The sequence below is a fragment of the Hippocampus zosterae genome, chromosome 4, assembly GCF_025434085.1.
Source record: "Hippocampus zosterae strain Florida chromosome 4, ASM2543408v3, whole genome shotgun sequence".
NCBI classification, from domain to species: domain Eukaryota; kingdom Metazoa; phylum Chordata; class Actinopteri; order Syngnathiformes; family Syngnathidae; genus Hippocampus; species Hippocampus zosterae.
In genome coordinates this window covers 17,583,090-17,607,884 of record NC_067454.1, presented here as the reverse complement: position 1 = coordinate 17,607,884, position 24,795 = coordinate 17,583,090, and the positions used below count along the sequence as shown (strand labels likewise).

General features: G+C 41.2%; 1 protein-coding gene across 6 annotated transcripts in view; it reads left to right on the top strand.

Annotated features, from left to right (window-relative positions):
• Positions 1-263: 263 nt before the first annotated feature.
• Positions 264-24,795, top strand: part of sox6 (SRY-box transcription factor 6) — a 152,063-nt gene continuing 127,531 nt past the window's right edge. For 2 of the 6 annotated variants that reach the window (XM_052063633.1, XM_052063630.1), the window contains exons 1-2: positions 264-366; positions 24,501-24,572. The gene's annotated coding sequence lies outside the window, so the exon portion shown is untranslated. Of the gene's footprint in view, positions 367-1,434; positions 1,870-14,586; positions 14,712-24,500; positions 24,573-24,795 lie in introns of those variants that run through there. The other 4 variants (XM_052063632.1, XM_052063628.1, XM_052063629.1 and 1 more) reach the window with 3 other exon arrangements.

Sequence of the window (24,795 nt, the reverse complement as noted above, 5' to 3'; positions counted from 1 at the left end):
ACTATTTCATAGAGAACATCTTCAATTTCGCAATTGCTCAAAAAGTTAATTTCCTGACTTTTATCTAGTTGTATTTCTTTCCATACTACGATCTTTTTTTTAGGTCAGTTGGTTTGGATGGGGGGGGGGGGGGGGGGGTCCGAGGCGATGTGTGCCGCGTTCCCAGCTATGGGACATCTGAGCTTTAGTGCGTTAAGGGGAAAATTAGGCACGCGCGGAATTGTGGTCTGATGTGGTGTCCTTGAGTTGTACATTCAACTGTCTCTTTCTCTCTCTCACTCTCATCTCTCCTCACTCTTTCACAGCTGTATGACTCGAGAAACAAGAATCAACATCGTTTTCCCCCTCCTGATGGCTCATCAATTTGTAAGTAATTATTTGACATGGCTTCATTTTGAGTTGTCACATTTAGATGTGGGTCCGAAAATTTGTGCGCACCCCAAAAAGATTCTGGTGATTTATAGAACTGAACCCATTTGTAATTTCTGCTTTCAGAAAAATAAGAGGTCATTTTTGAAAACAACAAAATAAGACTTCTAATTGTATTTTATGCTTGTCAATGTCTGCCATTTATTTGGACCGGTCGAGTGACAATTGATAATGGTCATTAATTAAACTTTAAAAGTGAAAATAGTTTATTGGAAGTTTTACGATTTCATGACACAAATAAATGCGTTGCTGTACACTACTACTACTATTACCAATACCGCTAATAATAATAATAATAATAATAATAATAATAATAAGAATCCTCGTGGAGTAGTCGAAATCATTCACATTTTGTGGTCAAATATTCCCTCATTCGGGAATATTTTTATGCCGTGAATATTTCCATTTATGTGCATCAAGACGTTGCTCTTGGTGATATTTCCAGTTGCGACAATGGAAAACAACGTAATTAAGAAATATTTGAAAATATGCTATTTACTGACGTTTGTAAAATAAATGAATCTATGTCGACTGGGTTGTCATAAAAGTTGAGCCGCATTCAGAGCCTCGGGTAACTTCACATCAATTCATTTCATTCATGGTGGAAATATTTTCAAGAAAAAAAAGCGTGGTCTCGTGATGAAGTAAAGAAGAGAATTAAAAACCTTTGTCGTCAACGTATAATTGTGCACACGCAAGGAAGTTGGGGTGACACTCCAACTCCGTGTTTTATGATTTTCGCACATTAAATATTAGTCCGGACCCCCCCCCCCCCCCCGCCCCCAACACACACACACACACACACACACTTTGCATCCCTTCTTCCATTTCTTCTGTCCGCTGCAAGCTTCATTTTAGTCATCTTCTAAAAGCGACCCGCTCGCTCTCGGGAGCAGGAGGAGGAGGAGGATGGAGGAGGAGGATGATTGGGGGGGGGGGGGGTACGAGTGGGTGGGGTGTGAAGGGGAAGAAGAAGTCCTCCCTCCCTCCCGCCAGATCAATGCCCTGGCCACTCACTTTGTGATGTCTCGCGTGGGGGGAAATGCTTTGAATACCTGCGACATGGCAGCGAGCATTGATTGTAGAGATTGACAGCACCAGAGCGAGCGAGCGAGCGAGAGAGAGAAAGAGAGAGAGACAGACAGAGAGGGAGAAAGAGTTGGAGAGAGAGAGAGAGAGAGAGTTGGATAGAGAGTTCGAAAAAGAGGGCGGGTGATAAAGAAGAGAGCAACAAAAGCTATACTTGTACTTTTGGACAGCTCAACTTCGGCGAACGCATGCGGGACCTTCTCTGATTCTGATGCTGGCGCCGCGTTGACACACGCACACACAACAAAAGAAGACTTTTCCCCCCCACTTGAACCTTTCATCCGCTTGTCTCTTTTTTTACGACACGGAGAGGACACACGCGCCGCGTTCTCCTCGACTTACGTCGTCAAGGTAAACAACGACTTTTACTTGCTTACCTCCACATGTTGTCCGTTGTTCTTCCATTCCAGTTTTAAATTAAAAGGAAGCGTGGGTTGAAAAGAAATAATTTCAATAAACTGTCCGTGGTGGCACGTATTTATTTGAAAAAAAAAAAACTCGCTATAGCCATAACAAACCAGGTGCGCACGCGACAATTAGTGCTGACTCAGATGCGTTTATCTTCACTAGAATCTCCGTAAACTCACCCCAAACTCGATTATATCCTCACTTAATTCACTTGAACTCCATTTCACGGGCTGTCTTTGAGTCGCCGAGCGTATACATTACACGCGGACACCGGCTCGAAACTCACACCCTGATAACTTGTTCGCCGCGCGCGTCGTCAACAAGAGCGGCTTTTCCCACTTGTCCCTGAACGTGTCATACACATTTAAGTTGCTTTTTGACACCTTCGCGTCCATCGCCCAACTTTTCCGCTCCAACTTAATTTGTCATTCATTGAGGATAGACACGTGCGTTCGCCCCGACGCACGCCGCTCGACTCGTGTCTCGTGGTGTCTTTTGCACACGCGAGTCTTTCCCCCCCAAAACTACAAATTTCATCATCTTTTTTTTCTTCCAAAATGACAGACAGCGTCCGCGTTTAGCCTGGGAATGAATGCGCTCTCCCTTCACTTTTCCAGAGGTCGGGGGAATTGACCTGTTAAGAATGCGCAAGTCATAAATTAAATTGAACAATCACAGGACTTGCCCATTTACAGAAGATGCACTTAGAGGCATACTCGGCGATCTGGCGACTGTATGCTGAACTTCGCGGAAAGTGCAAATACTGCAAGCTTAAAAAATCTAAATGTGTTCTTGCACTTTGAACGACTCCTCCCCCAAATTAATTTTATTAAATATATTTTAAATAAATGTCTTAGAATGCAGTGCCCACTAAATTCCCTTTTAGAGCTGTAAAACGGCAGATATTGTTTCTTAGGATGAATTATAATTGTATATGATTAGTAATGAATTAAATATTGGAAATGCAATTTTATAATGCCTCATTCAGAGGCCCACTACTTTTTATTAGCTGGTTTAAAACATTTAGAATCATCTATTGCAAATAACCTTGCATTAACCACTTCCATTGTTTTACATTAAAACTTATGTACGTTTTACGACACGCTTCCTCTGAGCAATTCAGCGGAAATCTAAATTTCCTCCGACTCTCAAAAGCATTTTTCCCCCCGGTTCGAAACAGACACAACACGGTCAATTTAATTTGCGCACAAACTTCCGCTATTTCTTTGACAACACTTGGTCGTGCACAGCCGTGAAGTGTCCACATAAGGTAATGTGGTCCTGGACACCAAATGCACACGTCTAAATGGCACATGTATAATTAGACTGCCCATTCAGCACATTGTTGTGATGGCAGTGAGCAGGCTCATGAAGAGTGCACGCAGAGTGCACCAACTTTACGCACATTTCCTTCAACGCTGACGCTTCTCGCGTTCTGCATTGATAGGTATTGTTCTTTTTGTGTGTGTGCAAACGTGCGTTTAATTTGCGGTAAATTCGCTCGATTTAAAGTTGGACGTCAGACCAAATTATCTTGACTTTACGTCACGTGTTTGTCATTTCGAATAGATTGTCGTGTGTGTGTGTGTGTGTGTGTGTGTCTGTGTGTTCAGACTTCTGACAGCTCTTGAAATCAGCATATAAAATAGAGATGTATATATTTACGATTTTTTAGGACTATCTAAACATATACCCCACTGTCCAAGTCCAGTGTATCGCATTTGTAACAGGAACCTTCGCCCCATGCACCATCATGTATTGCAATTAGAACCATTATTGTTTTAGGGACTGATCTCAGTATGAAGTTGTTTAGTCTAAGTGACACAAACTACATTTACCTGATGATCTACAGGTTTGATTCACTTAGCTGGAGCTTTTTGAAGAAAATGTATAGCTGCGAGGAGGAGGAAAAGTGCATTTTATCATATTGCTTGTACACATCTCTCCGAATAAGTACACCCTGCTTTTGGTTCCTGCTCCTCTGTCTGTGATGCACAAAATTATTTGTACGCTAAAACCGTGGAGGTTTTGTGTGTTGCATTTCACAGCTGTTACATTTTTGCATGCCGCGAGATTAAAACGTTGCATATCGCCAACTTTAAACGGTCGCAATGCACAAATCATTTGTAAATGACATTCCAGCACAGTGTGAGTTATGACTATGAAAAATATTTGCGCATTCTCGTCAATATTTTGGCTTCAATGATGCAATCTGGCTATTATTATAATAAAGGATTAGTGTGCGTGTGCGTACACACCAAGCTTTTGATTTGAATGTGAGATTTCGCAATCATTCAAAGCAGCATCCAAGTGACAGGAAATGTGTGGTGAAGTGTGGCCACAGCACATTGGAGTGTGTGCGTGTCTTCGGATGGGGGCCGGAGGGGGTTCTCTTGTTCTTTGTGGTGCGAGAGTGCAGGGTAAACAAGACGGCGAGAAGTAAACAACAGCAGGCTTGGTAAAGTTCGAGCAGAAGGCTAGCAGATAATAAATGTGGTGACACATGTTGTGACATCTGTCTTCAGTGTTAACCAATTTGCTGGCACAATATTTCCGCATGGATCCAAAGTGACAGGAATATGCGGTTGTCGAATCTGTAAGCGGTCCCTTCCGAAGAGAAGTTTCTGACAAGTTAGTACAGTTGAGATGCTCCTGTGCGGGAATATGATCGGCTGCTTGTTTGGTCACTACGCTGTGCTTGTGTGCTTTACAGAGGTAGCATGCCACAGGTTAACACAGCACTAACGCCATGTGTGCAAATGGATAACAATGAGGTTGCGGGTCTTCTCCGTCAGTGGTTATTAAACCTTTTACAAGTACCACCTAAATAAATACTTAGCTCTCCAAGTACCACCATCATCTCCAATGTTAAAATACAGAGCTTAAAAGTGCTTAAACAGTGCTTAAAGATGAAATATATTTGTAGTATACTTAAAAGTTAAAACCAACCGAACTGTACTTAATCAGTGTTTCGGCATATCACTAGAGGGAGCCCGCGTACCACTAGTGTAACATGTACCACACTTTAGGAATCTGTATGTGGAAAAAACAAAAAAGACGACATTAAAGGACTAAAGATGAAAAAAGACCTTTACATATGTGCATCTTCACAGGAATCATCTAATAGTGCAAGTAACTTAATGATCCATTTTGGCCTGGATCATTCATTCTCCCAACTCCCCCCAAAAATGGCCGTTTTCCTTTTGTCTTAATCATAGTTGCGCATAATTAATGGGTTAATGGGGAGTTCAAAATGCAACAGTGCAGCCTGTGCTGATTTTTGTGATGTTTTCTTTTCATTTTACATCACACATTAATCTGCAGTTAATTGGACAGGCTTTAGTGGGTGTGTATTTTTGACGTGAGTCTTGGCCAGTAATCCGGTGCAGGAATTATTTGGGGTGATTGTTTTTTTTTTCTCCTCAATCAGATGAGCATTTGTACAGTGGCACTGTGAGGACGCTCGCCTTGATTGCCACATCAAAGAGAAACACGGAGCAGCCGGGCAGTAATTAAAATGTGTTGGATTTTGGAGTGCCTTTACCAACCCGTATGTACACGCACACCCACGCACAGCCACGCACAGCCACACACACCCACGATTCCGAATAATTCCTCGGACACTTACCCTAAGCTAGTGTTATCCTTAAACTACTTCCTCGGCCTTAAAATGGAGCTAAATATTGACATACTGAGGATGTAATTTTGTCCCCAGAAGGGAGGTGAGTCGCCGCAATGGCTCTGTAAACACTTATGTCCCGACAACGTGAACAATACACACACGCGCACACACACACATTCACGCACACACCAAGGCTGAGAACTGTCAGGTTGTGTGAAAAGAGTGCAGGTGGTTGAAAGCGAATTTTAAACAAACACTCATGTCAGTCGGTGCTCATTGTGCAGACTTGCGCTTATGAAATCCAAAGAAAACAAGTTACTCTTCTCCCCCTCTGGCAACCGTTGGAAAGCTTTTGTATAATTATTTGTACCACAGACGCACTCATGTTTTCACTTCTCCGTGACGCTAACCTTTGCAAAACAGTGTACGTGAGTGTTCTTACAGGAGAGGGCTGAACAATTCATAACATTCAAATCAACATTGTAATGGAGTGGAAATGCATTTTTCCAATCGCAAATCTTCAATTTGGAAAAGAAAAAACATGTCAGTTGATCGGTAGGTTTTATTTTATTCATACGGAAAGTTGAAGTGATAAACCAGTTGAAGTGATTTGTTTGCATTATTGTAATCTGATTCATGATTTACTGATTTTTGTTTCCGCCACACTTGTCGAATTTTGTCAAGTTAACGTCAACACTTGAAAGACTGCCAGTCAAAGTGTTTCGTAAGTGAACAAATTCATGGTTTATTTGCCTTTATTTTAGCGTAACCCGAGCCTAGACTGACAATAAAGTATTTATGTATCATGAGTCAGGTATTGTCCATTGTAATACAGATTATTTTATTCACAGTGTTTCTTTTTTTCTTTTTGTTTTTCATGGGAAAAGGATGTTGAAAAAAATAATCACATGTTAAATCGCAATCACAATACAAATGGAAAAAAAATAGCAATGAGATTCTTTTTCCAAATCATTCAGCTCTCTTACAGTGTATCCATGGTCCCGTAGTAGAACGGCAGGATTACGCCACAAAGAAGGGGTGATCAATCCTTTTCCATATCCGGCCTGAATCGCAGAAGCTCTGCAGACTCGCGCTTGTGTCTCGTGAGGGAACAAGGCAAAAGAGATTAGTGTAATGTCGGCTGTTGTGCCGCGGCTCGCACAAAAGGCGTCACGGCAACCCTTGCGATCCCACCCATTATTCTTGGATCAGGCCTTCTTTCGCCCGTGCTTCGGAGAAAGTGTTCAAGGACTCGCCGCTCGAGTCCTTCACTTGAACCGGCACAGGCAGCTGTTACACGAGATGCATCCCTTGAAAGCCTTCACCTTGTGAGATGGACGGGACCCGCATGTTGCACGGGGATGCCCGCTCACCCCAAAATGTCACATCTGTTATCAAAAGTGCCGCTGACATCTTCTACTTACACCTCCTTGAAGCCAAAGAGTTTGAAATTCAATCGTATTTGATTTCCAAATGTTGTACGCCCCAAAGGTGGAACAACACCACACATTCTGGGATGACTCGTTCATATTTGGAAAACCAATAAAATGGGATAAAATTATATAAGGGTTTGTTCTACCGTCAAACCGTCACCATTATTACCGTTATTAACTCTACACGCATAATGTTAATGAACAATTTAACATATGTAACTTGTATATTAATGCAAGAGTAAATATCCTTTTAAGATTTCCATTTGAATTTCAGGAAATAAGTGTTGTTAGTTGTCATCATACAAGTGTACAAATAAGTTACTCGCCGTCTCCCAAAGTTGGTGCTCATTCAGTGGGAGGATTACTCGGAGGTGACTCAACATAGCTGACTTTGCCGTGTACATTTCATTTCCTCTTTTGATGTTGCTGTTGATTTATTGATAAATAACGGTCATTTACTGTTCTAGGGTCATCAGCACAAAAGAAAGCGTTGACTTAATCGTGATGCTCACTGAGCTGAGATTTGCTGACATCTCAGGTGATATCTGGAACGTTTTACTTGGGAGATTTCACTGCAAGGTATTTTCAAAAGAAAAGAAAAGAAAAGAAAACAAAATACCATGACGGTGGAGTTTGTTACAGCAGAAGCGGCCATTTTCATTGGGTGTGCATCAATTCGGGCGGCAGCACAATGTATGCTGATAAAAGTGTAACAGTACAGCACGTTGTTTCGTATCTGACATTTGGAAGACAGAGTGCTTCATATGTGAATGTTTTTCTGTTTAAACATCACAGTTTTGTGTTGGTAATACAGGATGTGTTTCCTGTGTGCCTTTATTGCTCAAAATGAAATATTTACATTTCCAATGTTTTCATTCCGCTGAAATGCAAGAGAGGATCATTGTACATATCGTAACACAAGTCTCCCATGTCTGTATGATCACAAATGATGTAGTTGGTGAAAGCTGACAGACGGCCGCGTATCTGTCAGCTTGATCTGACACGAGACATAAAATATGCTCCACGGTTGTGACTTGGCCTGCCAATCTGGCCTCTTCCCTCCCAACCATAAAGATGCTGGAAGCCATTTTTATTGGCACGTGAATGTTTTCACATTCGGCTCGACGTCGCAATAAGCACAATGTTGAGTGGTGGTACCGTAAATTGTGTTCACTTGTGCATGTGCATACAGAATGAGATTGAGCTTTGATGAATATATATATATATATATATATATACACACACACACACACACACACACACAAGGGCTGAAACGAATAATCAACTCATTCTGGTACGCATTTTTCTGCCTCGGATACCCACTTATTTATGTGTATTCTGCCAAGAAGAAGTCAAGCTAACCACAGCGACAATTGTTTATTGATATGCATGACAGTAGCACGACACGAATGCGGTCAGACAAAATAAACCTCGGCTGAGCAAATATATGGACATCAATGCCTAGGTATGCTTTTATTTCAAAGTTGTTCCCGGCAGCGTGTCACGGACCAACAGCTGACTTGACTTGTTTTTCAAATTCTGCTTGGGGCTATTTGCCATTAAAAAGATGTTACTACCAACTTCAAGAACACAATGAAGTAAAGGTCAATCGCCAATTAAGGGTGTTTAAAAAAACTAATAAAAATTACTGGTAATTACGCTGACACTGTATTGTATGGGGCCTGTTGCTAGCTTTTAGTGGCAACTCCAGCACTAGCACACACTAATGTGAGTGAGCGCTAACAGCGCTCAAGTGCTCTAAATAAAATGGCAAGAGATGTCGGATTACTTCTCAAAGGCAGTAGACAGAAATGACTTGGCACACTTTGATGCTGACAGCCTGTCGCAGTTGCCGTTCCAACTGATCACTTTTTAACAAATCAGGCATACTCAAGTGTATTATTTTAGCTGGCAAAATGGCTCCTGTCCTTTTGTTACATCGTGTCATAGACTAAAAACTGTGTCGAGAGATCTGTCTCCAATCTCACTAATGTTTCTACAGAGGAAAATAGTGTGCTGCTATGCACAGTTTAAATTTTTAGTCGAAAATGTTGAACATTTAAAAATGAAAACCAGTTGGGCGATCATTATAAAGTGGACATATTTTATTTGTATATGTAACAAAGGTAGATTTTTTTTTCATCCAAATACCCAGTTATTCGATAGAATTCTCAGTAGGCTATCCAAATACCAAAATATTTGATAGCTGCAGCCTTGAACTATTAGCTTACAGCGTTATGGGGTTGCTGCATATTTACTGCATGGAAACAAAAGTTTTCATTGTGAAGGAGCTATTGTGACCTCTCAAACAGGCGGGAGGGAAGTTATGGAAAAGACAGGACATATTGGCCTCAAAATCGAATTTGTGATTGTTATTCCAACGGAACACGTTAATGCCAAATATAAATCAATGTGACAAAGAGGGAGGATGTGGAAAGGATTTTGGGGCTCAACTTCTGACAAAGTTCGCCATAGTGCCTTTTGTTTCGGAATAATTGATTTTAACACTGACTTGGATGCGTTCTAAGGATATGCCCTCGATCTGAGAAAATGTATCTTCTCTTGCTTCGATTACATGATTGATGGCACCGATGATGAAATGATGGCCCCAGGACTAAAGTGACCTCAGACCCTTGTGACCACATTTATCAACTCATCGGTTAGTCGTTCCACTACAATAACATATGACTTTGTCGTTCTTTTATTAGTGGTTAAATTAGAGCCGTCAGGCTGATGTGAATCCTAAATCGTATTAGATACTCCATATCTACATAACTAATACTAATTGTTTGATTTCCGCCATATTTAAAAAAAAAGAAACGTGACACTAAGTGCTGTTCCGCTGTCTTGCGTTTCATAAAAACAAACATCGCCACGTAGCTGTAGATGAGTCCAGTCGTACTCTTACTACAGTCTTACTGCAGTTGATCAGTGGAAATTTGCTAATCTGGTAAACTGTAAAGAAAAAACATGAAAAGCTAGAAAAAAACAAATGCAATTTAGGAATCCGCATGCCAATTTCAGTTTAAATAAGCGTAAAAATCTAACCAAACTGATTATTTTTTTCAAAAAGCAGTGGGAAAAAATGGCCTGCTTAATAATGAACTGAAGAAAATATTGGATGGTTGCACGTTTATAAGCAAAGTGCAGCTGTGGTGAGGAAAACCCAGCGAGCCTGAAGAATAAAGCCAAGAAACTAAGTTCTGCTATAATCACTTTCTTGAATGGGACTAAAAAAAGAGAAATCTGCTGAAATGATAGAGAAAGCTTGTGGTTTGGCCCAAGCTGTCAATTTCCCATGAGCCTCTTTGACAATCTAAGGGGATAGCCACTCTGGCACACGACACCAGCCCACAGAGAGAACACGCACACACACACGCACGCACACACACACAGACAGACACACACACACACACACACACACACACACACACAGACAGACACACACACACACACACACACACACACACACACACACACAATCAGAGAGTAAGTTTGTTGGAGAGGGAGGATGATTGGCAGACAAACGGCAAGGGTCTTAGCTGAGAGGGGGCTGTTCGACATGAGCAGCAATGCTAAACCGGATTTTCTCCAAAATCTTACAAACCTTTACTCAAATCAGCGGAACAACAGCATGAGATGTTTTTAAGAGAGAAAAAAAAGATTAAATACACCCATTACAAAATGTTGCAATTATTTAACTTTTAGGGAACCGACCGTTTTCCACGTAGAAACCGTAGCCACTGTGTACTTGCTGCGACCGCAGTGGTGCGCTTGACTTAACGCTATGCATTGTCTAAACTGCACCGTACACAGATCCATAACTAGACATTAGCAAGCAATGTATCGATGTAAAGCATCGGTTTAAAAGTGAAGCTGCGTGAGAGAGAGCACAAACACTTCTCCACGTTCTGCCCTTTAAATGTATATGTTTAACACAAAGTACCGGGTACGTCTGTTTCTCTGTCATTGGTCCGTTGCACATTTTTCCGCAAATGTCAGTGAAATAAGCTCGTTTGTGTGCAATTCTTACTACCGTTTGAAGCATGGGGAAGGTTACCATCTTCGGTTGAGGTGAAGATAATGAGAGAATATCCAATGTTGTGCGGCAGCCAAAGTTGGCCTCGGAAATGTGGAACCAATTCGAACAGAATGTATATGAACGCAGCGTATAAGAAGCATGGTTGGACTCTTCCGACGCACATGGATGTAGCTGGCTGTGGTTGTGTGTCAACAGCGAGCAAAGCTTTATGTTGTTGGTTAGGGGTGGAGCTGAGGATAGACCGGGGAGGTACAATGTGCCTCCTCATCCTCAAAAAAAAAGCTAAATTTATTGGTTGCCATCTGCAGGGTGGAGGAGTTTGGGTTATGGTCAGGCCAAAGAAAGGCTTCTAATTAAACAGTCATCATTATCAACTTGTGGCCAGTGATCATCATCTCCAACACTGGTTGTCCAAGATGAACACGGGATGCTTGAGGCTTCGCTTGAAGCCGATGAAGGCTTGAATTAGAATAGAAGAAACAGCGGAGAAAAGTGAGAGCAAGAATGTTTGGGTTTTTTTTTTTCCAATCTTGGCAGGATAGGCTACACGAGGCCTTGTACCAAATCAGGTTTAAACAATTACCCGACATCAGAGAAACCAGTAAAGCCTCACTGCTGGCACCGGCTTTTGCCTGCTGTACTTCACCCCAAAGCCTGGGCTAAGCTTTCCATAATTTCAATTAGCGTAAGGTCTGTCTTCAGTATGAGGAGCTCTCCTTTTGAGTTTGACAGCCCCTTAATATACTATTTCATGGTCTGATGTGTGGGGGACGTAGAGGCGCTCAGAGAGAATGGGTGGTGGGGGTGGAAAAAAAGCTTATTAGGACCTAATTAGAACCCTGTGATTAGGGGCAAAGTGACTGTGATTAGGTGACCCGCGGATCACGTGGCAACAACCATGAATATTCAGACGACTGGATTTATTCGTCGAGCTGGGTTTTGTCGACTGAGAGACATTGGAGGGGTGGTTACCAACCTTTTTAAAATTGAGAGCTATTTCTTGGGTCTTGATTAATGAGCTACCAGTAGGGTACACACTTCTGAAATAGCACAACTAATGTTATTATTAATGTTATTATATCATATTGCATTATAATGCTATTCTTAGAACAGGCCTGCAGCTACTCATGCGGTCCTTGGGGGCCACCAATAGGGTGCCTGCTGGCAACACGTGGGGTAACCCTTGCCCGAGAGTGTCTGCCCTCCTTCTCAGTCTCCGCAGAGCTAATGTTTACATGTGACGTATATCTTCAGCGTTTGATCATGGAAACATTAATTTAGGTGCCTGTAAAGAAGAAAAAAGTATTTTAAATGTGTCAAACATGACACAAAAGAGTATTGTTGACCCCTGGCAAATTTGAATGTTAAAATAAAAAAAGAGGCTCCAAAATGGTGAGGTAAGCTGTGGGTGTGTCCGCCGAATGCATGAAACCATGCCGCGCTGGAAAATCCGATTCTACTTCGTCTAGCACAGTGCTTCTTAACCTTATTAGAGGTACCGAACCCAACCAGTTCATATGCACATTCACCGAACCCTTCATTAGTGAAAAACAAAAATATGACTTTTAACAAATTCAAGACATAAAGAACGCATTTATTAAAGACAGAAAATAAGTAAATACAATTTCAAGACTTAAGTATGAGTTGTTATTTGTGCACAAAATGAACCGTGCGTAACATATTATCACGAAAGTAACATGTTGGCGACTGAGCGAACTAAATTCCCTGCAGCACTGATTGGACGAGCAATGTAATGTGATCACCTGCAGCCAGTGATGGCCAAGCAGGCGTATCATAACTAATTGACATCTGGAGTCAGGTATGTCTTAACCTCCATGGCAAAGGCTCCGTCGAAACCTTTGCCATGGAGGCAAAGAGATCGATTCACCGAATGGAAAGTTGTATATTCAGGGTGTAAACTAGCTAGCTAGCGAGCTAACTGCTCAATACAGTTGCGGCAGAGGACCACTGGAGCTACTTTAACGCCTTTGTAGCAGGGCACCAGCGACTCCAGCCAGATGCCGAAGTGCGCCCAAATAAATAAATAAATACATTTAAATTAAATACAGCGGTCCCTCGTCAATGCTGTTGTTACGTTCCAAAATTAACCTGCGATAAGTGAAATCCGCAAAGTAGGATTTTTTTTTAACAGTCATAAGGCGATATACTGTATCTTAAGGCTGTAAACCTTAGCAATAACACTCTGAAAGTTCAAAACTTTACAAGAAAAAATTGTGACCAGTATTATTGTATTATTATTATTATTATTATTATTATTATGTATTGTATAGGACACATCACATGGAGGAGATAGATCCGAATTGGTCTACTGTACCTTAACCAATCAAGACACAGAATCGAATGCGTGTTTCTGCACTGTAAAAAAAAGAGCTTACACAATTACATTTGAAAGTAACAACTACACTATAGTGAGTCCACGAAAGGTGAACCGCAATACTGTATAGTGATGGACCACTGCATACAGTGTCTGCAGTTCACTACCTCATAGTACTCCATGTATTCACATTTTCAACAATGATCTCCAAATATATACTGTATAATATATTTAGAAATGAATCCCTTTACAGGGCACATCTTGGATTTTTGTTCTAAAGCCACACGAAAGAGATGGAAATATCCCTTCTTGTGATATGTCTGCCACTTCATAAAAATATATATGTGATCAAACCATTATTAGGCTCCAACACATGGAGAGCTCATCTAACAGATTTTTCTTTCCAACACAATACACTGGAAACTTTTTCTTTTTTTTTTTTTTAACCACAGATGTGCCGTTACAAATCTTTTATAGGAGTATGCGAAGGGCAGATTATTGTGAGATTTGACAATTTCACAACTGACTTCCTCCTTAAAATGACACTGGCTTACCTGCCCATTACTCCTTTTGATTTCAACAGTACATGCCTCTGCGCTCTGAGAGGTATTCATAATAAGCTTAAACTCCACTGGCTGCTTTGCTAAAAGGTGCTTATCTCTTGGGTATTGAAAAAAATGGGGGTGGGAGTTAATATTTTTTCCAATTTCAACATTTTACCATTTGGCCACAGTTACCACCCTTCAAAAAACATTCAGTGTGATGTAGGGAAGGCGTGCGTGCACACACACACACACACACACACACACACACACACACACACACACACACACACACTTGGTATTGTAAATGTTCACATAGACTGACACACGTTGACATGCTGCCCACAGCTGGAAAAATCTTATTATACCATTTAGGAATTGAAAAGAAGCAGCTGTGGAAAGTCTTTTGTTTCTGTAGCTAGGTAGAAATACGAAATGATTCAATGACAATTTGTTGAAATGTTTTTCCTTTGTATTTTGGGTCATTAGTACTTTGTAGGACATTGTACAATTTGCTGTGTTTACACTGCCGGCATACTTCTCAAAGTGTACATATGTAACGACGAGTGCGTCACTCTTGATGGGAGCGATGTCAATTTGTCATGTCGAATAATGAGTTGCATGTGTTGAACAAGTGAAATGAACTGGACTTGATTTTCCATGTGACCCACCTGTCATGCTTTCAGCACTGTTCACGCCAACCTCATGTTACTGCTGTTGGGCAAGCCACTTAGAAGACCCTCTGTTGTCCTGCTGCTGTTCCAACGCTGCACTCTGCTCACAGCACAAACACAGGAACAAACAAATCCAAGTGCGTATGCCAGAATTTCAGTGCTCGGTGTTTGACAGCGTAACGCAAGCTCCATCTTCGTCTCCATCTTAATTAAAAGTGCGCTGTGCGGTTGTACAGATTCCCTCCTGCTGTCAGTCTGCAGTTTTACAGTTTCTTGTCCCATGCTGTAATAGGCTCACAGGACATGATGGGGCTGTAATAACTGCTTGGCAATGCTTTTAGAACCACCACCCCTCCTCCCCTACCCCCATTCTCCTCTAAATCCAACATGTACGCTGAAATAAGGCATACATGGCACACGCTGTGATGTCACTTGTTATTGCTGGACAACGTGAAGCAGTAAATTTGGGATTATTTTCCACAATCTGCTGTACGGAGCACATTATGTCACAAAGGCCACATTGTAGCTCTTTGGGCGTAGAGCGCTGTTTTCTGCCACCTTCCCTTGTTCTGTTTCAGTCCAGACTCAAGACTTGTTTTGGGCCCATTTCCTTTCCTTGTGCTGGAATCAATGGACAATGGGCCCATGGCCCAACTCATTAAATGGGAGGGTCCAGACTAATAGCGAAGAATGATATCCAGACAGATTGTATTTTGGTTTTCATTTTCTGGGTGAAATTGTTTTGTTCAACGACCGTGTTCCATTCGGAAGAAGGATCCCGGATGTATTTCCTTACTTGGCCGCGTGATTGCAAAGCTTCTGATTTGGAGGGGCCAAGGGTTGAGGATCCAATAGAGAGCCACCTGTTTTTTTCATGTAATTAAATTTCCCTTTAACATTTGCTGGCAGGAGCCTCTTACCTTGTTTGACTTATTTATTGCCTGACTCGAGAGGTAATTTGACCTTTTATTTCAAAGGCTCTTTTTTTAATCCAGAAAAGGAGTGTTCAACTCAATTAAGCAAGTGATCAGTGGCTCAAACACTACATTTGTTTTCTCTGAAGGGAACAGCTGACCCGAGTTGTGCTCTCAGCCCCCTTGTCCCTCACTCCTGGCCCTGCCACCCCCGGGGGCAACAAGGGGGTGAGGTGGGGAGAAGGGGAGGGGGAGACACCAGTGAGACGAGAAAGGGAGAATGGGGAGACCAAAGTGCCCTATAGTTGCTGCCATGTCGCTGGAGATTTGTGTCCTCCTTCTAAATCATTTCCCTCTTTAGAAGATTACAAAGGCAGAAATATTCTCAAACTCCCCCTACTCACTCATTTGCATTATCAAATGCTGCGATTTGTTGGTATTTAAAAAGAGAAACGACCTGTGCAATTGTAAATAAGAAGAAAGAGGTTCTCGTGTCAATTGTGAAAATGGCTGACGTAGGCCAAGTGGAGCCACGGTGAAATACTTCAGTCAAAGTCCCATTTTCGGCATGGCTACATGTGTGCGATTGTTACGCACTTCCTTTAGTTCCTTGACTCTTACTTTCTTTTGTGTGTCATTCATTCCATTCAATCATGACAACCAATTTCTTATTAAAGATGCTGCACATTATTAACACAGCGATGGAATGATGTCACCTACTAAGCCACGAATGTTTTCCACCTCAGCCCTCAGTTGGAAAATGATTATTGGTCAACGTAGGACTACTTTTGCACAGCAATAAAAGTCATTTGGTGGAAAAACTATGCCCTTCCCAAATTCTGCCAAAAGCTTTTTCTGGTGACTCCATCGCCTCCCTCCCTTCCTAAAAAAAGAAAAAAACAAAAGAAAAAAAAAACAAGCATAATGTTCAAACACCACTGCCTTGTTGTAACCTGATCATTCATGGATCACTTGTTTCCTTTCTGGTTTAATTCACCATGTGATTGATTTTCAGTGCAGTGCCGTTGGAAAATATCCACACTGAGCTGTGCCTGTGCCTGAACTCGGAGAACATTTGAATACAGATGCTTGCGGCTTCAGCCTTGCCATTGGCACCCGTTTTGAGCGGCGAGACAATTACAGATTGATTTTCTTTTTTCCTCTTATGAAAGTCGCAACTCATTTGTACAAGGAAGCGATATGTTTATCGTAAGCAACAATTGTAATGGCCAGCTATTGATATGGAATGCAGTAAAGAATTTTCAAAAAAAGTTTTGCAGGAAATGATGTGTGTTTGCCCAAATATAACAATGTTATGTATTTCTTGAAATAGTAATTGGGTGCATTTTGGTATTTGGTCCCTTCAAGGGGGAATTTGCTAGACTTGAATGTAACCTCACTTCACTAATCGTCCCCCAAATCCCTCTCGAGTCTCCGACCAGATCCGGACTACTCACTGACTAGCGTGATTCTCACACATGGCCCTTGATAATGGCTTGTAAGTGGGAAAATGCATAGTCGTGATAAATAGTCACACAGAACACACGTCCAGCTTTGACAAAATAGCAGTACTAGCAATACTACCATTAGCACTGTAAACAAGCCGAAAAATGGCCACACTGGAAGCATGATTTAGTCAACTGTTCCTAGAACATTTAATGTTATCAATTTGAAGTTTTATTTGTTTACCTTGTGGAATCTACAATGAATTGATATCTAAATTACCGGTAGGTCAGAAATGTACCTGTGAAACAGTGTTAATTCTGCATTTTCAGTTCCCTTCGCTCTGCTTGTTAGCTTGTCTCGTGCACAGTTTCTGGCAAGTGACAGTGTCATTCTTTTTTTTTCCAGAGGTAGATATTCCTTCATTAGTTAGTTAATCAACTTGGATTTTGAAGCCCAAGGTAAAAGGTCAGTGTAAGGCTGAGGGCGGGCAGATTTTTTAAATTTTTTTTATTTTTTTTGCACAGATCATTTTACTAATTTAACATAGGTTAGGTCACACTGACAGTTTAAAAAAGTATCACGAAACATTTTGTTTTTAAATGATAAGATCTCCTTTTAGAGATGAGGCTAAAATTCTTACTAACAATGGCATTTACAATAACTAATATTATGTTGTAATGTAATAAATTTAATTTACCTCCCATTTACAGATTGTACCATAACTTGAATCAATTTGGGTAAATACAGTTGCGGCAAAGCGCTGAACACTGTGTTTGCTTTTGTTGTATTATTACAATTGCATGGAGCTGCAGCTTCACCGCTATGCATGTTCATTTCATCCCTTCATATTTAGGCGCATTTACAGTATACCGTATATGTCGGTGCATGTGTGCGGCTGCGTTCAGAGTGATGCCCCCGCTGATTCTGCTCGTTGAGCTCTTTGTCCAGCACCACTCAGTGTGTCTGTCTCCTCTGGAGACTGGCAGCTTTCTGCAGTGTGCCTCCACAAAGACTCAGCCTCTTTTGAGGTGTTAAAAACTTCCATTATGCATCTCCCTGGACAAAAAAAAGAAGAAAAAAAGCCAAGCCCATTTTAGTCCGGTAGCAACACAGGCAGACATTGTGGCCACGCTTCTCCAGCATTCATTTCACAGATTCTAAAACCAGTATGTGGTGAACAGGATTTGAGGGGCTAAAGTGCCCCGCGAGGGCCAGGCGATAAGAGGGGAGAAACACCAGCACACAGTCAACTAGAAGATGGGCTCAGAAAAATAAACACATTACCTGGGTGAGAGGGAGAGACGTGTTATACTGCCCCCCCGCCCAAATCCCCCCCCCCCCCCCCCCCCCCGGATAAAAGAGACAAAATAAAATAGCCGTATATAACTTGGAAATCAAGAGAAGAGGCCTCATTGGTGTGCAAGACGAAAAGCCGTGTGCTATTTTGTCTGTCTTTAAAAGCTCTGGAGCAAATAGTATGTGGAAGAATCAAGGAGAACTAGTAGATTGAGTGTTCAGAGCACTGGAACCGAAATATTCTTGTTTGACTTATCGAGAAAATAAAAGTATATTTGCGGAGCAGCCCATGAAAGCTTTACCAGTCAAAAAGTGTCGTATCTTCATGAAGTTCTCCTCTGTGGATTTTCTTTCCCTTTTGTCTCCTTTTGCACTTTAGCCAGAAATGCAAATCCCAATTGTCCCCTCGTCAAAGATAGTTTCACCAGAGTGTCACTCCGATAGACATTCCTGACACACTGGTGCAAGACGTTTTTGTGAGTGTCTTGTCTGTGGTGGCTCAGTGTTAAGATGAGTTCATTCACTGAGACAAAGATGAAACGGCGATAAAGGAGAGGTTAGTAAGACAAGGCAGTGACAGTTACTGCTGTGCCGGTGAATGAAGCAGCTGTTTGCATGACACTGACCACCCTCCCTACACTGAATAACTCCAACAAAAATACTGAGAAAAAAAATAGAAGTGGACGTTTAATAAATATGTATTAGTCAACATTTTTAACATACCCTCTGATTTCCTGTGTGGCTGGTTATAGCCACGGATCTATGTAGGGAGTAGCACCCTAATTGCATAGATTGCTGCTATTTTTCATACACAAGATGGAGTGCTAAATTGGGAGGAATTGCATGCAAAACATGTGTAAAGTCAGCTGGGCATACAATAACTATCAACAATGATATGCATCAATAGTAATCGATCATTTTTGTATGACAAACATGTCATTGGGGGAGGGGGTGACAGGAAAACCTGTTTGCGACCATTCAAACTGTTTGCAAACATCTAGTGAACGTCTTTGCAACCTCTGCAAAAGGTAACGAAACTTTCTGAAAAAAACAACATTGCCTACGTTCACAAGGAAGTCTTTGTCACTCAGTGAGGGCTTTCATCAATGGATGTTCAATCACAAACGGTGCAGCAACACAGACAACCAACAACAACATCTCACGGGCGTATATTCATGACGCTCAGCCAAAAACAAATTATATCACTACTTAGTTTACACCATCAAATCCATTGTAAGTGTAGGACATCTGTGTCTGTCTAAACTGTCCCTTGGAGCCTACGGTGCAGACACCAGAAGGGAGGCTCATTGAATTTGAGCATGAAATCATTGAGTAAAAACTTTTTCCATTTCATCAGGTTATGACTGCACAAACCTGGAAAATCCTGGTTTTGGTGGGTTTGCGATTTAATAAAAGCATTTCCAATCCATTTTAACTGGGAAAGATGATTTGACGTACAGGCACCGCTGTACTGTGGTGATTTTTTTTCTTTTAAACGCAGACAATTTGTTGAATAACACACTGGGAAATCAAGTGCAGCCCACACCAAACACGCACTAAACCTCTATCTTTCACAAAGCCCTACAAGAGGCTCCAGTTCAAAAAGCAATCCCCGGAGGCTCAGCGTTTGCTTGATGTCTACTTTAAAGATACATGAACGTCTTCAACATGGGAGGTGCCAGTACAAAGGAATGGCCTTTGCCTATGTTTTCGAAACTCATTCAAGATAGCCATCTATTATCTAAAGCACTTATCACAGGCGTCTGTGAAGACCTGGGTGAGAGGCGACGTGCACGCTGGAAAAATCCAAGCCAGCTCGAATGTATTAAAGTAAAGTTGATATTCATTCATCCATTTTCCATAGTACTTGTCCTCATTACAGTCGTGGGTGAGCTGGAACCTTTATCCTGGCTGATTTTTGACTGAGAGGCTTAGAACTCCCTGGACCAGTCGCTGGTAACACAACCTCGATTATAGCTCAGGACAATTTAGTGCCTTTACCTCGGTAACATGTTTTTAATTGCGGCAGGAAGCTGGGATGGCTGCAGAAACGTGCAAGTTCAAATGTTAAAAGTTCCACACAGTATCCAAATATTGAGCTAATTCGCGGCAAGAGCAGTGCTGGAATTTAGACTCGGTATGTCTACATTTTGGGGTCATTTTGGGTTGGGTTATTCGTGTGTGTGTGTGTTTGATAAAGATCTGAACCATGAACACTTGAGAAAAGGTTGTCACAAATGCCACAGGTGACTGTGAGTCCCTTGTCCCCGCTGCTTTAATGACACAGCCATCAGCCTGTCAGAAATATAAGTCATTAGCGTAACAGCATAATTGCCTGTCATTATTTCACTTTTTGGAAAAACAAAATTTAAAAAATGAGAACGTTCCAGATGCCTCATTTTAACCTTTGACTGTGGTAAGAATCTATAGCAGTGGTTCTTAACCTTGTTAGAGGTACAGAACCGAACCACTTCATATGCACATTCACTGAACTCTTCATTCGTGAAAAATACAATTTCTTTTTTTACAAATTCAAGACATAAAAAACACATTTATTAAAACCAGAAAAAAAGGAAAGACAATTAGTATAAGTATAAAGTATACATTTTTTAATTGTACACAAAATAAACCAGCCAGTGATGGCCAAGCGGGCACGTCATAACTAATTGAACTGTTGAGTCGGGTGTGTCTTAACATACATGGCAGAGTCTCTGTCAAACCTCTGAGACTGATCCACCGAATCCCTGGGGTTCGATCGAACCCAGGTTAAGAAGCACTGATCTCAACAGGCAAATGATAATAACTCCTGTTTATATTCAACAACAAGCACACTACTATTTTGTGATTGATTTTATGACCATGAGAGGTTTTCAACTGAATGTGAAGCAATGTTTCCCAGCCTTCATCGAGACATGGCAAATGTTTTGTATTGAAAAAAAAATGTCATTGCACACCAATAAACAAAAATGTCACCAAAAAGTGGACACAGTTTAATTACCGTCTGGTGGAAAAGCATTTCATTGTTCTGCCGAGGACGACACGTCACTGGCATAGATAGATGAACAAAGCTACATTAGTGAATTGCCCAATTAGCCTAAGTGAAATTGGAACATTTCCCACAGCCGTGAGCGTCGATCTGGGGACAAAAATGGGAAGGCTTTGTTGGGGCCTCAAGCATGTTGGGGGCCCCATGTGAACCATCTGGTGACACATAATTTATGAAAGTAGAAATGTTTAAATTGCTAAAAAATGGTCGAGGGTCACTCTCTGGCTGGTAGATTACATAATGTAATGCACAGTAGTTTTGTGTTTGTCATTGGGAAAAACATCTGTCAAGAGCCCCCTCCCACAGGCAGGGAACGTCGGGCCGCCTTTCATGACAACTAATCATATGGGCCCAGATTTTGTTGCTTCGCCCTTGCCGACAACATACTGTTTGGGAATCAGTGATATTCTTTTTCACATCACAAGCGAAACTTAATCCGTTTAGCCGCTGTTGGTTTATGTGGAATATGCCACCCCGTGGAACCGCCAACTAACTAATGGGGGAAAAAATTGATGTATTATTTAATTAGGGAAAGTGTTTTGACAATTGGTTTGGAAAAATGTAGTGAAACTAATAATTTGCCCTTCACTGCAATTGTTTTTAACAAGTCCCCAGTCCTTTAATTAGGAGTGCTTTAATGTTTCCTGCCTGTGGGTCTAATTCACAGCAGGCAAAGAGCGGCTGCATGCTGCTACAATAGGCCAGTTGACACTGACTCTTATTAGTCTGCAGGGAGTGTGGCATTTCATTCTAATAGAATTCGGTTGGGCTCATTATTTGCAATTATAAATTCCTTTATTGTTATCCCTCGGTCAAATAATTGACATAATAAGTCATGAATAAGGAACACATTTACCCATGTATTATTTCCCCTATTGTTTTCCATTAACGTCAGACGGCGAGTTCAAGGGTTGGTAAATTCTGTGTAATTATGAATGCTAACGTTTACTGAGGCAAAACAGGAATTAGGCCTTCAGTCAGAAGTCTGACAAGGATTTACCATCCATGTTGTGTGTGTGTGTGTGTGTGTGTGTGCTTTCTCAAGCCAGAATGAATAGTTGGAACACAAGTTAATTGTGTGTGAAGGCAGAGGTAGGTGGTTGCAGCTCCATCACAGTTCCGAACCCTGAAGTTGTGTGCGTTTGAAAGGCCAATGTGCTATTCATGCAACTGCTTCCTATTGAGCCAGGGTCACTCCTGGCTCTCCTCTACTCCATTGTCACCTTGAGGCTCAAGGCTACCCACATTCAGACCTGTCTGTAACTCTTTGCCTTTATCTATTTGCTCGTGTTTATCCTCCAGCTGCCCACACACACACTGATAGCAACGAGCTGGCCACATTTATCGGCTCCTCTCATGGATGACGTGGTGCAAATTAGTGACAGATCAGTTAAGTGTGACCTTAAAAAAAAAAAAACCTTGGCCTTGCTTAATTGGCAGCACTGATGCAGCCTAATTGCAAAAATCCGCTGGCAATGATGTGGTGGTTTATTGTGGAAAAACAAGATAATGTGAGAAAATTTACAGGAAATGGTTATGGAATTTTTTTTCTCTGGTTAGACGGTTGGGATGATTCGTTCTCATTGCCCTCCGTCATGAAGAGAGATGCAGGCTGCGTGCTATATGGGGTGTGCCAAAAGAGTTCCAAGACTGGTTGTCACAAAAGATATATTTCAATCCCAAGCTGCAAGCAATAAGTGTTTTGTTTCGTGAAGAGAGTTGTGGCTGCTTTCACCATGACGACGCGTTTGCTCACAATGCATGGAGCATCTGACAGTTCCCGGCTGTGAAGAATTAGGTGCTGGAGCAACCTCACTACTCAACCTATCTGGCTTAGCGTAGTTTCGTGCATGTCATCACGTTGATTCATTTTATAGACAAGTTGAAGGAGCTGCGGAGATTCTAGATGAATCCTGCCATGAGTGAATGAAGTGTGGGAGAGAAGACCAGTAAAGGTTAGACATAAGGATCTTGTCTCATTTCACCTACAGTACATAAGAAACATATTCAACGGTTAAATGTGTCCAATATTGTTGTTGTAATCAAGGAGGGGAGGAGCATCTGTAGACGTGTAAATCTAATTGCACATTCAACATCTCATTCTATTGAGGAATAGAAGCCTCAGAATGCTCACTAATGTGGGTCCCGTTGCTCTTTCAGGCATCAGATGAAAATAAAATAGACTCTTAAATGTAGAATCTTTTTTTGTTATTGTCGTATTGAAAAAAAATATCTGTTCGTTGGATCATGTTTACATCTCTTGATTGTATGAACATATTGGCACAATACAAAGATAGAAATAAAAATCGACAGAAAGGAAAAAATCTCTTAATTCAGCGCAGTTTACATGTTCATGTGAAGCGGAAAACATTTTTTATATTACAATTTTTATTATTATATCTCGTTCTCCCCGTTGTTTCTCTAAATTATTGCTCATGTTCATAGACTTGTAGATAATGTATATCTTGAGGTATCCCAAAATAAAAACACAAGAAAAAAACCCTCTCTCCTCTTTACACATGTGTAAATATATATATTTTTTGTATGAGTGTAAAGTGTCCTTGGGTGTCTTGAAAGGCGCTTATAAATAAAATGTATTATTATTATTATTATTATGAGTGTCTTGTAGACCCTTTTCAAAAACACACATCTAAGAAAAACAAAGAAGGAAAACAAACAAGGACATGTCTCTTTATAGATGTGTGCAGATAAATTTCGCAATAAGCTACGCCTGCCACGTATCATAGATTTGCATACTGTTTTCGTCATCTTATATTAAACCTCTTTTTGAGTAATTCACACCTTTTCAATTCGGTGTCATAATTGGTGACCTTTAGCAACTCTCTTCACTACACAACTAAATCGAGCATGGGCCCTAAAACAATTGTCAGGAGATTCAAAGTCGGTTTTACCAAGAGAACAACGAGCACGCTATTACAAAGTGACCTTCAAGCCAACAGTCACCATGGCCCTGATTCGCTTTCACTTGTTCTGTCTCTGTTTGTTCTGATGTCGGCAAACACTGTTATCAAAGGGCCATGTTGTTTCAAAACCATGCACCATGTTCCTGTTGCATTCTTCAATCGCATACTTTTCAATCCAACGCGCTAAATGTAATATTGGGTGTACTGTCTGTCACTTTTTGTGTTGCGACTTAATATTACAAAGAAGACATCTATTTTTCTTTCTCTTTCTCTCTCTGTCTTCTCTGTGCTTTCATTCAGGTCTTTTACATGAATCCGAAATCAACGTGCCAGTGAGTCGCTGGAAGCTGGGGAGCGAGTCTTTCAGTTTTTGTAAGTATCAATTTGCCTCTCGAGCTGTTTCTGTTCACCGTCTCCTGCTGTTTGTCACCCACACTGAACACCTGCAGCAAATGAGCCGGACGATCGAATCGTCACAATGCACGCACGATTACACACTTTTATACTTGGTCGAAGCAAAGTTCACCACTTGATCCTACACTTGACATCTTTTCAATGTTTGTTCTTCCCGTTTTAAATAAAGCTAATAAATACA